The sequence below is a fragment of the Glycine max genome, chromosome 7 (assembly GCF_000004515.6).
Source record: "Glycine max cultivar Williams 82 chromosome 7, Glycine_max_v4.0, whole genome shotgun sequence".
NCBI classification, from domain to species: Eukaryota; Viridiplantae; Streptophyta; class Magnoliopsida; order Fabales; family Fabaceae; genus Glycine; species Glycine max.
Genome location: NC_038243.2, coordinates 33,110,991 through 33,122,403, shown reverse-complemented (window position 1 = coordinate 33,122,403; position 11,413 = coordinate 33,110,991). Strand labels below are relative to the sequence as shown.

General features: G+C 40.2%; 1 pseudogene; it reads right to left on the bottom strand.

The window, feature by feature from the left end:
• Positions 1-403: 403 nt before the first annotated feature.
• LOC100786550 (serine/threonine-protein phosphatase PP1-like) overlaps positions 404-11,413 on the bottom strand; it is a 45,815-nt pseudogene continuing 34,805 nt past the window's right edge.

Here is an 11,413-nt window from a genome sequence, read left to right as displayed (position 1 = left end):
AAAGTGTATATAGTTAACTGCCACTTTAATTGTTTTAGGCGTAAAATAATATATATATATATATATATATATATATATATATATATATATATATATCAATGAATGATCAAGTATTGTAGTACCGCAACCAGAGTTCAACTATTAATTAAACAAAGCAAATTGCTGCGTAAAACTGCCAATAATAATAGTTTTTCCTAACAGACAACTTTTTGTCTTTTGACAAAAGAAGAAATTTGATAAAAAAAAAAAAAGGTTCCATTATATTAGAGAGAACCATATGCATCCCTAAAACAGACAATTTGAAAATCACCAATATCCATTTCTTTTTGCTATTGCATCACCTATTACTATGGTTTCTTTCTTAGAAGAATTGAATGTATAAAGTATTAAACTTGTTAAAAACTCAATGCACTGCAGACAAAAACAAAAACCAACAAGTATTTAAAAAATAAAGACTTGGTACTACACGATTGACATCATTTTGTAACAAATTTCGCACCCACAGTCAATAAATGGCAACCATGAAAGCCAATAATTACTTGTGGAACATGCAAAAAGTATAAACAAGAAGAAAAATAATGGAAACATAAGAATCAGTAAACCTTTCTTTGCAGCTTTCGACACTGCCTCTTGTGCCAAAAACTGCCCAGAAAAATAACCACACTCTTTTCGTACCTAGAAAGAATTTAGCAAATAGAAAATGATTCACCCTCAATATTCAGAACCATTTCATTTAGGAACTATAATTGATAATAGATGATCATACTAGTAGTTGAATTAATAAAATATTATGCAAAGAGTTAAATACATGACAAAACAATGAAAGTATCAATAGAATTAAAGATCTTTATAGAACACCTGAATTTCAAGTTCAAGTGATGATATTGTTTCCCGGAGCTGAGATTACTTGCAATAGTACTTCATGGCTGGATCAATGTCATTACAGCTAAGCAAGAGATGCATGCCTAATGCTCCAATGTGGGCCCATGCACAACCAATGATATAATTGAAATCTAAGAAAGGAAAAACGAAAAAATAAAATATATAGATACCTATAGTATTTAATGATGCCAAGTCACAGCTATAATAAAAAAATTAATAATGCAGAAGGATTATGCGTTATGAAGAGTTTTATACTTTTACTAAACTTTTTGGACATATATAAAATTACAAACATTCAGTAGTTATACATGTATATTAAAGAAGCAAACAAGAAGCAAATAGTTACCAGCGGTATTAGCATCAAGATATAGCTCTCTAAGCAGTGGAACTATGAACTTCTGTGTGTTTGAGAGTTTCCTAGATATTAACAACAAAAAGGAATTCAAAATAATAAACCTTGATAATAGTTTGTAGAACCTATTAATACAGGCTACAACTTGCAAGAAAAAATTATTGTTATGCCCCCCTCTTGAGAATTCTGTTTTATACTTGCACGTGATATAAGAGTCCTGTTTTGACTATTTCCCAAGGTTTTCGGCACATATCAATAGTTGAAGCTCAAATCAATTTCTGCTACATTAAATTCTAGAATGAATTCAACGAATCAAAAAACCTTGGCTTTTGTTGGAGTACTATGCTTAACTGTAGTTGTGCTCCCAAAGCCAAACTTATTAGGCTTTTTATTTTCTACTGGCTTCAATATTTGAAAAGAGCACACAAGTGTCTCACCAACAGTCATCATAGCACCAACATTATCAAACTCTCCACAGTAATTAGGTGCCGAGAAGATGGTTACAAGTTACCTGTTAGCAAAGAATTCATATTTATCTTCCATGACCTGATGGAATATAATCAACACATCATACATTTTGATTCCTAGCCATTACAATCACATATTTAAAAGGAATATGAAACCTGATGGGCCCTGCAAATGAAATCAAGATCATGCTTCTGAAGGAATTTTGTGACCCTATCAGCACCAAAAGTATAGGAAACTCTGCATTCATTCTCTCCCCTACCCCCAATGTCACTACTAGGATCAGACCAAAGGAGATCACATAGTAGACCAGTTTTAGGCACCTTAATAGGACGCGACAAACTCTTTATCTGATTTTGATTGTGTAACTCAGGAGAGAGTCCACCATGCATACAAAATATCTTTTCATCAATTAGAGCTGTCACTTGCAAGCAGTTGAAACATTCTATTAACACTTTCCAAAGCCTCACTTGTACCTCTGTTTAAACTCATCATAAAATCCATAGAAGCGCTGATGTAGCTCTATGTGGAACTTGTAGGCCTTGAATCTTCTTCATCAATGGAATCCTTTGCTTCTTGAAGATCATGGCAGCAGAATGGAGAAGGAAGAAAGATGATTGGAGACGTCACTTCAAGGAGAAGATGAGTCAAGAAGAAGCTTACCACCATAGGAAGCTATGGATAAGATCTTGAAGGTAGGAGAAGAAGAGTGGAGGGAGAGGGAGAGAAGTGGCATGAAATTTTGTGCCTCAAATGAGGTCTAAACTTTGAAGTTTAATTTTTAAATAATCAAAGTTGAAAAAAATGCACACACATGACCTCTATTTATAGCCTAAGTGTCACACAAAATTGGAGGGAAATTTGAATTTCTATTCAAATTTCACTTGGATTTGAAATTGAATTTGTGGAGCCAAATTTTGTAGCCAAAATTTCACTAATTATGATTAATAAATTTTAGTTATGTTTCAGCCCACTAATCCAAGATTAAGTCCAAGATTCTCCACTAAGTGTTGTCATACCCTAATTTCGTCCGGGGACCTTTGCTTGATAACATGCGACTTTTCTTTGGTCCTTGTGAGGTGCTTGGCACCCATCATTAGGCAATTTGTGAAATTCCGGGACATGCCGAAAAACAAAAGAAAATATTGATGCACAATCCGTAAAGGTTCCGTGACACACCGGAAATCAAATGGAAGCATCGTTGCATAAATAGTGGGGTTCCGTAACATTCCGTAAGTCAAAAAGGGGATGATTATGTAATCCGCAAGGTTCCGTAACATTACGGAAAGAAAACAAGTATCATTACGAAATTCGTAAGTTTCCGTAACTTTACGAAAAAGAATCACCAAAAAAAAGCAGAGGGGGGTGTACTTAGTAAAAATGGGGGTGCAAATAGCACCCAGGCCCACTTGGGCCCTCCAGAAGATTCCTCTAGAAGGCTGTTGCTTCTGGAGGAAGCAACCTGGCTCGCTTGGGCGAGCTGGGCAGCAAGCATCTCCCCTATTTTGCTATAAATAGGGGAGGAAGTGAAGAAGAAAAGGGTTCAGCCCCTTAGGCACTTCTCTCTCTTGGGGACAGTTGGCGACTCCACTGGGGACTGTTTTTAAAGAGTTAGGCCATTTAATCTTGTGCAATGTTTTACCATGACATACTCCTTTGTTGGTTTCCCTTCGTTATGTTCTTGTATATATAACTCTTTGATGCTTTTAGTGCATTTTTTGTATGCTTGAGGTAAATATTTATTCATTTGATGCACACAAACACTAACACTATTTGCACACACGGTGAGTTGAAAAAGGGCCCTATACCCGGGTTCGTGGGAACATAAGGAGTGGAGGTGAATCTGTGATTATGCTAGGTCTCCGACTTGCTTGATTACAGTGAACCCTCATCTAGAGCTTTTCTCTTTGAAAACTTATTGTTGCTAGTAGTCCCTACTGCTGCAATATGTTCTTCGAAGAGGATGATACCTCTAGAAACCATCAAGAGAGATATGACTACCTTGGGGGGTTATCACTAAAAGCCTAGTTATCTCTCTCCCTTATAGGTCCCTTAAATAGGGGCACGGAGCAAACACGCTGCTTGCCATTTTTCACACTGCCATGCATAAGTATCATATACCCTTTTGCTTATATTTGTTTTTGAATATTGTCGTACTATGTACATCCCCGTGTTGTGCCTTTCGCATATGCATCATGTGTGGGTTTCGTCTTTGATCCCCTCACTTTAGCAAACCGACGGAGGGTCCGTGTCGCCTTCTTAAAAACATACGTTGGGTGCCATGCTGCCCAAATGTTGTATCCAAGAAGGAAACAATTTCTCGGGCTCCCGTATTCGTAAATTGCATCTGTGTCATATGCATTTCTTCATGCATTCATCCATTCCACCCATGATAGATGTCGGAGTTTTGATTCGCACTAGATTTTATTTCACTTTAGTAAAACATGGGATCGAGTGAAAAGCCTTCGTTTAAAAAGAGGTTCTATCAAGTCAAAATCAAGAGCTTAGAGGTCACTAGTTTACGAGAGTTGGGGCAATTAATGGGTCAACTTCAACGGCAAGCCTTCTGCAAAGCCTATGGTAAGATTTGGGACCTAGCTAGGGTAGAAGTCTGCATGGAACCGATTGCATCCCTTGCCCAGTATTATGACCAGCCCCTAAGGTGCTTCACATTTGAGGACTTCCAGCTAGTGCCGACTGTGGAAGAGTTTGAAGAAATCCTGGGATGCCCACTGGGAGGAAGGAAGCCATATCTTTTCTTTGGGTTCTATCCCTCCACGACAAGAGTTGCCAAGGTAGTGAAAATCTCAGCACAAGAGTTGGACCGTGTAAAGAAAAAATGGAGTAGTCGGAGTACCAAGGAAGTGTTTGGAGGAAAGGGCAAAGGCCTTGGAAAATCAAGGCAAATGGGCTTTCTTTTATTGACATCTTGGTGCTTTTGATCTTTGGAGTTGTCCTCTTTCCAAATATGGAAGGGTTAGTGGACCTAGCAGTGATTGACGCTTTCCTCGCCTTTCATCATGGCAAGGAAAGCCCGGTCGTCGCCATTTTGGCCATGTATGACACGTTCGACCGGGGATGTGAAAAGAGTGGCGCAAGAATTGTTTGTTGTGCACTGGCTCTCTATGTGTGGCTGGTTTCACACCTTTTTCTCCAAGAAGGTAGGCCCGTCTATCCGCTACAAGGTCACTGCTCGTGCGTCAAAAAAGGAAAGGCGAATTGGGACCAACTCTTGGCTAGCATAGAGGGGCGTCTGTTAATTTGTTCCCTCGCTAGAAGGAAGGAAGAATCAGGATTCTATCTTCATGCGAAGGATGTCCAAATGTTCCCTTGATGGAACAAGGGGTTGTATTAATTATAATCCCGTCCTCGCCATAAGACAGCTTGGCTACCCCATGAAAGGAGTGCCATCAGATGAAAGCATCACGCCTTTCATCGCACGGGGTTTCAGTGACCCCAATGCGAGGGTACTCTAAGGAGTTCACAAGGCATGTGATGCGGTGTGAAGAAAGGACAGAGAGCTTAGGGGAAGCAGTAATGGGAGCATCGGCGACTATCATAAGTGGCTGAGAGTCCGGACACAAGGGTTGGATTGGCTCCCAAATCTAAAGACTATGAGAGATGATGAGGTTAAAGCTTCGGAAGAAAGTGATGAGGTACAAGCCCTAAAGGCAGAGCTTGAAAGAGCCCGGGTAGTCGAAGAGAAGTTCAAGTCCATAGCCATCAAAGTCTGAAAAGAGTATGATGAACTAAGGGACGTCAATATGGCCACAGCTGAAGCCTTGGAACGAGAAACCAAGAAGGCCCGAAAGGAAAAACACGACCAAAGCAAAGTTTTGAGGGGCTTTATAGGGCAGCAATAGTGAGCTCAAGCTCCGAAGAGGTGAAAGGAATCATCACGGGTCAAAGGCATGATCTTGAAGGACGAGCTAAAGGTTTGCCTTAGGTCGAAAAGAAATTTGTCCCAACAGTTAAGCGAGACTGAAGGGAATATGCGGGCCATCATCGATAAGTGCAAAGAGAAGCTAAATCTAGCGGCAACTCACGAGCAAAGGCTAGAGGATGAGTACGCCAAGATATCAGCAGAAAGGGAAGCAAGGGAAAGGGTAATTGATTCATTGCACCAAGAGGCAACAATGTGGACGGACCGATTTGCTCTTACTTTGAACAGGAGTCAAGAACTTCCCCGATTGCTAGCCAAGGCCAAAGCAATGGCGGACACCTACTCCGCCCCCAAGGAGATCCACGGACTTCTCAGCTATTGTCAGCATATGATAGACTTAATGGACCATATGATTAGAAACCGCTAGGAAGTTTGTATTGTCGCTCAGATCTTGACTAGTTATAACTTTTTGAAAAAAATGAGTTTATCCCACGTTTTTACTCCAAAAATCAGTGCGAATCAAGTCACTCCCACATTTTATCTCTAGCATGCATTGTATGTTGGTCTCGTCCTTTGTCACGGGAAGCCGGAAGGTCCATATCACCTTCTAAATTGTACACATGGGGCACTGCGCCCCCAAATGCGCAAGTAAGAAGAGATAATTTTTCGGGCTCTCGTGTCCGTAAAATGCATTCATATCATGCATCGCATAAACATCTCTTCATGGCAACATAATAAACATATCGTTCCTGCATTTGTCCGTTATCATATTCCAGCCTCACATTTTGCATGAGTCATGGCATCATCATGCATATGCGTTCAACAAACTTTTTGATCTGCAAAAATTGCATACCATTTGTTTTCATGTTTGCTCATCCTTGTGTTTTCCTCTACAAAACAAAAACAAAAAGGGGAAGCATGAAACTTCACACTACATTCTTAGTTGCATGTGTTAGGCACCATGAGCCAACCATGTTGGGATCATAAACCCATTTGTAAAAGAAAAAAAAAACACAACAACAAAACAAAATAATTGAACATGGTACCTAATGCATGGTTAACTAGGAAATGGTGTTTCTTCGGGCATCTCAATTTCATAATTACATTTTCCGTGCATAAGCTTAAAGTATGCCCGAGTCATTCATCCCTATGAGATGTTGTTGAAGTATTGGCGATCAGAATTGCCATTCCTTGGATTATAGGGTTGAACCAAGCTCATGCTTTTACAAAAAAGTTCATCAAGTCAAGTTGAAGTATAGAAGTAACTATCTTGCAAAAATTGGGGCAAAAGATGAATCGGGTCACATCACTGCTTCGTCTACTGCCAAACATATTTAGGATTGTTGATGTCCTTGTTACTTCCAGTTTCACCTTGACAAAGATGTCATGGACCATGTTGAAAATCTAAATTGATTCAACCCCATATCCTGCATAAAAATTCGCAATACTTCAACTGTACATCATTCGCATACATCCATGCTTTTCATTGGTTGCATTGCTCATTGCATTCTTTCCTTGAAAAAGAAAATAAAAATAAATAAATAAATAAAATAAAATAAAAATGAACTTAATCGTTATTATCAAAAAAGAAAAAAAACACGCTTTACGACGCCCCTACCAAACCCGTGCTAGAGCTAGAGTAACGGGTGAAGTAGAGAAGGTGCAAGAGCATATGAAGGCCGACATGGAGGCCATGAAAGAGCAAATGGCCACAATGATGGAGGCCATAATAAGCATGAAAAAGATAAGGGAAGTCGATATGGTTGCAGTTGCCGCTACCAACGCTGTTGCTAAGGTGAACCCGATGCCTCCATCTGGCCTCAACCAAATGAATCATCCAACCTCAAATATGGTAGGCAAAGATTTAGGAAGTACGGATGACCCCATGATGTGCAAATTCAAAACAAGCACGCCTTCCCGCCATATGGCTTGCCTCCCAAACTATACACCACTCAATGTGGCGTACATTCCCAATGAGGATGTCAATAACTCCACTCCCATACTCATTAAGAGCCAACAACCTCAATCTGATCATGCACATGTCTCTCGACCCATGGAGGAGACACATGAAATTCCCCACCACAATCTAGCCGACTTCGAGCCTTGCCTCGGATATGCCGCTGAAGGGCAAGCAGTTGGTGGTATACCCCTGCAAAACATTTTGGAGGGCCCTTAGTATCATCCACAACCACAACCCTCACGTTCCACAGCGGTTAAAAACCCTCATGACTATGGCAGGAATGGGAAAGTTGGATCATCTAGAGGAAAGGCTCAGGGCCATTGAAGGAGATGAAGATTATGCCTTTGCTAACCTAGAAGAGTTGTTCCTAGTACCCAATATCATCACCCCTCCCAAGTTCAAGGTGCTGGACTTTGACAAGTACAAGGGGACTACTTGTCCCAAGAACCATCTAAAGATGTATTGTCAGAAGATGGGGGAATACGAAAAAGATGAGGAATTGCTGATACATTCCTTCCAAGAAAGTCTTACTGGGGTAGCTGTTACCTGGTACACTAACTTGGAACCTTCCCGAGTCCATTCTTGGAAGGACCTAATGGTTGCCTTTGTTAGGCAGTATCAGTACAATTTTGATATGGTTCCGGATAGGATGCAACTACAGAACATGTGCAAAAAGGGGGACAAATCTTTCAAAGAACACGCCCAAAAGGTGGAAGGATCTGGCGGCCCAGGTGGTACCCCCAATGATGGAAAGGGAGACGATAATCGTGATGGTAGACACATTATCGATACTCTACTATGAAAAAATGGTGGGCTACGCACCCTCAAAGCTTTGCGGATTTGGTCTTCGCCAGTGAAAGTCGATGTGGGTCCGAAAAGAGGCAAATTTGATCATCCTACTAGGACGACTGAGAAAACTGGGGCAAATAAAGAAGGTGAGAAAGAGGGAGAAACCCATGCTGTGACTGCCATTCCTATACGGCCAAGTTTCCCACCAACCCAACAATGTCATTACTCAGCCAATAACAAACCTCCTCCTTACCCACCGCCCAGTTATCAACAAAGGCCATCCCTAAATCAACCACAAAGCCTATCTACCGCACTTCCAACGACGAAGACCACCTTTAGCACAAACCAAAAAACACCAACAAAAAGGAATTTTGCAGCAAAAAGCCTGTAGAATTCACCCCAATTCCAGTGTCCTATGCTGACTTGCTCCCATATCTACTTGATAATTCAATGGTAGCCATAACCCTAGCCAAGGTTCATCAACCTCCATTTCTCCGAGAATACGACTCGAAATGCAACGTGTGCTTGTCACGGAGAAGCCCCGGGCCGTTCCATTGAGCATTGTAGGGCTCTGAAGCGTAAGGTGCAAGGTCAAATTGATGCGGGCTGGCTGAAATTTGAGGAGAATCGCGTGTAAATCCTGACATTGACAAGAGATGCCACACATGGGGCAATTTTGAAGGCTGTTGTTAGGTGTCTCTAATGACTCATCAGGGTTTCCAAGTTTATGCCATAAACCACAGTTACAATGCTAAATGATATGGATAAAATGGACATCCTTGTCTCTCTCATCCTCTCACGAACACATCTTTGCTTATTCAACTTCCACCGGAATGTGAGTGTAAGCCATTGGTCTGTTTGCTCAAGCAACCTGCGCTCCTGAGTGTTGACTTCCAAGACCGTTCAATCAGAGATTACTCATCTTGCACGTTGGTGGGGGTGCCGTAAAACAACGAGTAAAGTTCAAAACAAATAAGTTTCAAAATAAAAAAAATAATAATAAGTTTCAAAATAAAAAATAAAAAGGGAAAGCATTTGATTGACTGTGTTTTCAAGACGTTCATGTGACCTCATTCTGGAAAGTTTGTCTTTTTAGAGGGAAGTGAGTTATCAAGAATAAGATGTTGGACTAATGGCCTCAGAAGGGAGGGGTTGAATTAAGATGCAAAGACTATTCCCCAATTGAACTATCACTCTTTCTTTTTGGATTAAAAATGCACCCTTAACATGAATTACTCAAAAGACAATTCAAAATAAACTTCTTTAAAGCAAAAGATAAATAGCAATAAATAAAAGAAGTTTAAAGGAAGAGAGGAATGCAAACTTGATTTATACTGGTTCGGCCACTTCCCGCGCCTACGTCCAGTCCTCAAGAAACCCACTTGAGATTTTCCACTCTCTTTCTAAAACTCCTTTTACAAAGTCTGAACCACACAGGGACAACCCTTCCCTTGTGTTCAGGAATCCTTTACAACAAGAGACCCACGGTCTCTTAATCCCTTTTCAGAAATAAGAAGAAGAGAAGAAGAAATCTCTCTTAAAAGAGATAGATTGTACAATGAAGACCAATCAAAATTCCTTATTGAATATGCAAGTGGTTGACCAAGGAATCTTTTTGAGAGGATAAGACAGTTCAGTTCAGAAAAACTCTTAATCTTTTGAGAGGATAAACTTTGTGGGCAATGAAAACTCTCTTTAAATTCGTGCTTCCAAGCCACCTTTGATGCCCATTCATAAACATTTTGAATAGATGTGACTCTTGGAAATTATTTTCCGAAAATCCCCTCTGGTAATCGATTACAAGACTTGTGTAAACGATTACAGGTTTTGAAATTTGAATTAAAACGTTCAAAAAACTGTTGGTAATCAATTACCATCCATGTGTAATCGATTACACATTATAAATTTTGAATTCAAATTTCTAGTGACTGTTATAAACATTTTCAGCTGCTGGTAATTGATTACCAGAGAGTAAATCTCAATTTAAAATGATTTGGATAGAAGTCTTTGGCCAAACCTTTTGCTTTTTCAATTTGGAAACTTCTTCCTAAGATTCTAGAGATCAACTTGATCATATATCTTGATTTCTTGTCTCGACTAAAACTTGGAAGCACTTGATCCTTTGGCATCATCAAAACATCAAAACATCTTGCTTCTACATAGGAGTCATTTGACTTAATCCATCGAAAAATCCTTCAACTATTTCTCGTCCTTGAAAAAATTCTTTTTGCAAGAATCAACTCCTTCTTTCATTCTTCCTCACTATGAGGCTATGAAAACAAGACAACGATTGGTACCTCAAAGCCTTACACTGGGGCAATGAGGGGCATCGTGCATGAGCCTCAAGTGAACCTAGGGGCAGATTAGAAGTTCTCACCCAATAGGTTCCCTCCTACAAGGTCATGACGAAAGACAACGATTGGTACCTCAAAGCCTTACACTGGGGCAATAAGGGGCACCGTGCATGAGCCTCAAGTGAACATAGGGGCCGATTAGAAGTTCTCACCCAATAGGTTCCCTCCTACAAGGTAAAGGGGACAAACCCTAGGATTTCAATGGATTGATTAAACATCAAACAACTCCATTGCCGTCACTCCAAAATGGTCAAGTGACTAAATCAAAAAGAACATACACTCTGAGGGAGTTCCCGGAGATATTTCCAAAAAGATAGGATGAGGTTGCATGAATTATGACCTTTTTCAAAAGGGCAGTCAATCTGTGTTTTCCAAAAAAAAAAAAAAATCAAATCAAAATCAAAATCACAAAATAGGGAAAGAATGCCATGAACATTGTACAACTTTCCATTACATTGCATTGTTTCATATAAAGTCCGCATTTACCCAAATTTCACAACAAAGGTTGCATGCATTTGCATCCCTCAAAATCATGTTAACTACATAGATTCCCTACATCTAAATGTCCAAATCTTTTGAATTTGGGATGACCGGCTCTCTCGATGAGTCGATCTCTTGCTTTCTCATACGGATGGACCCTCGGGTACTAGTACCCTGGTCTTCAGAGGACTACACTCCTCGCCAACAGAGGGCTGCACGCCCTCACCTTAAGAGGACTGTGTGTCCTC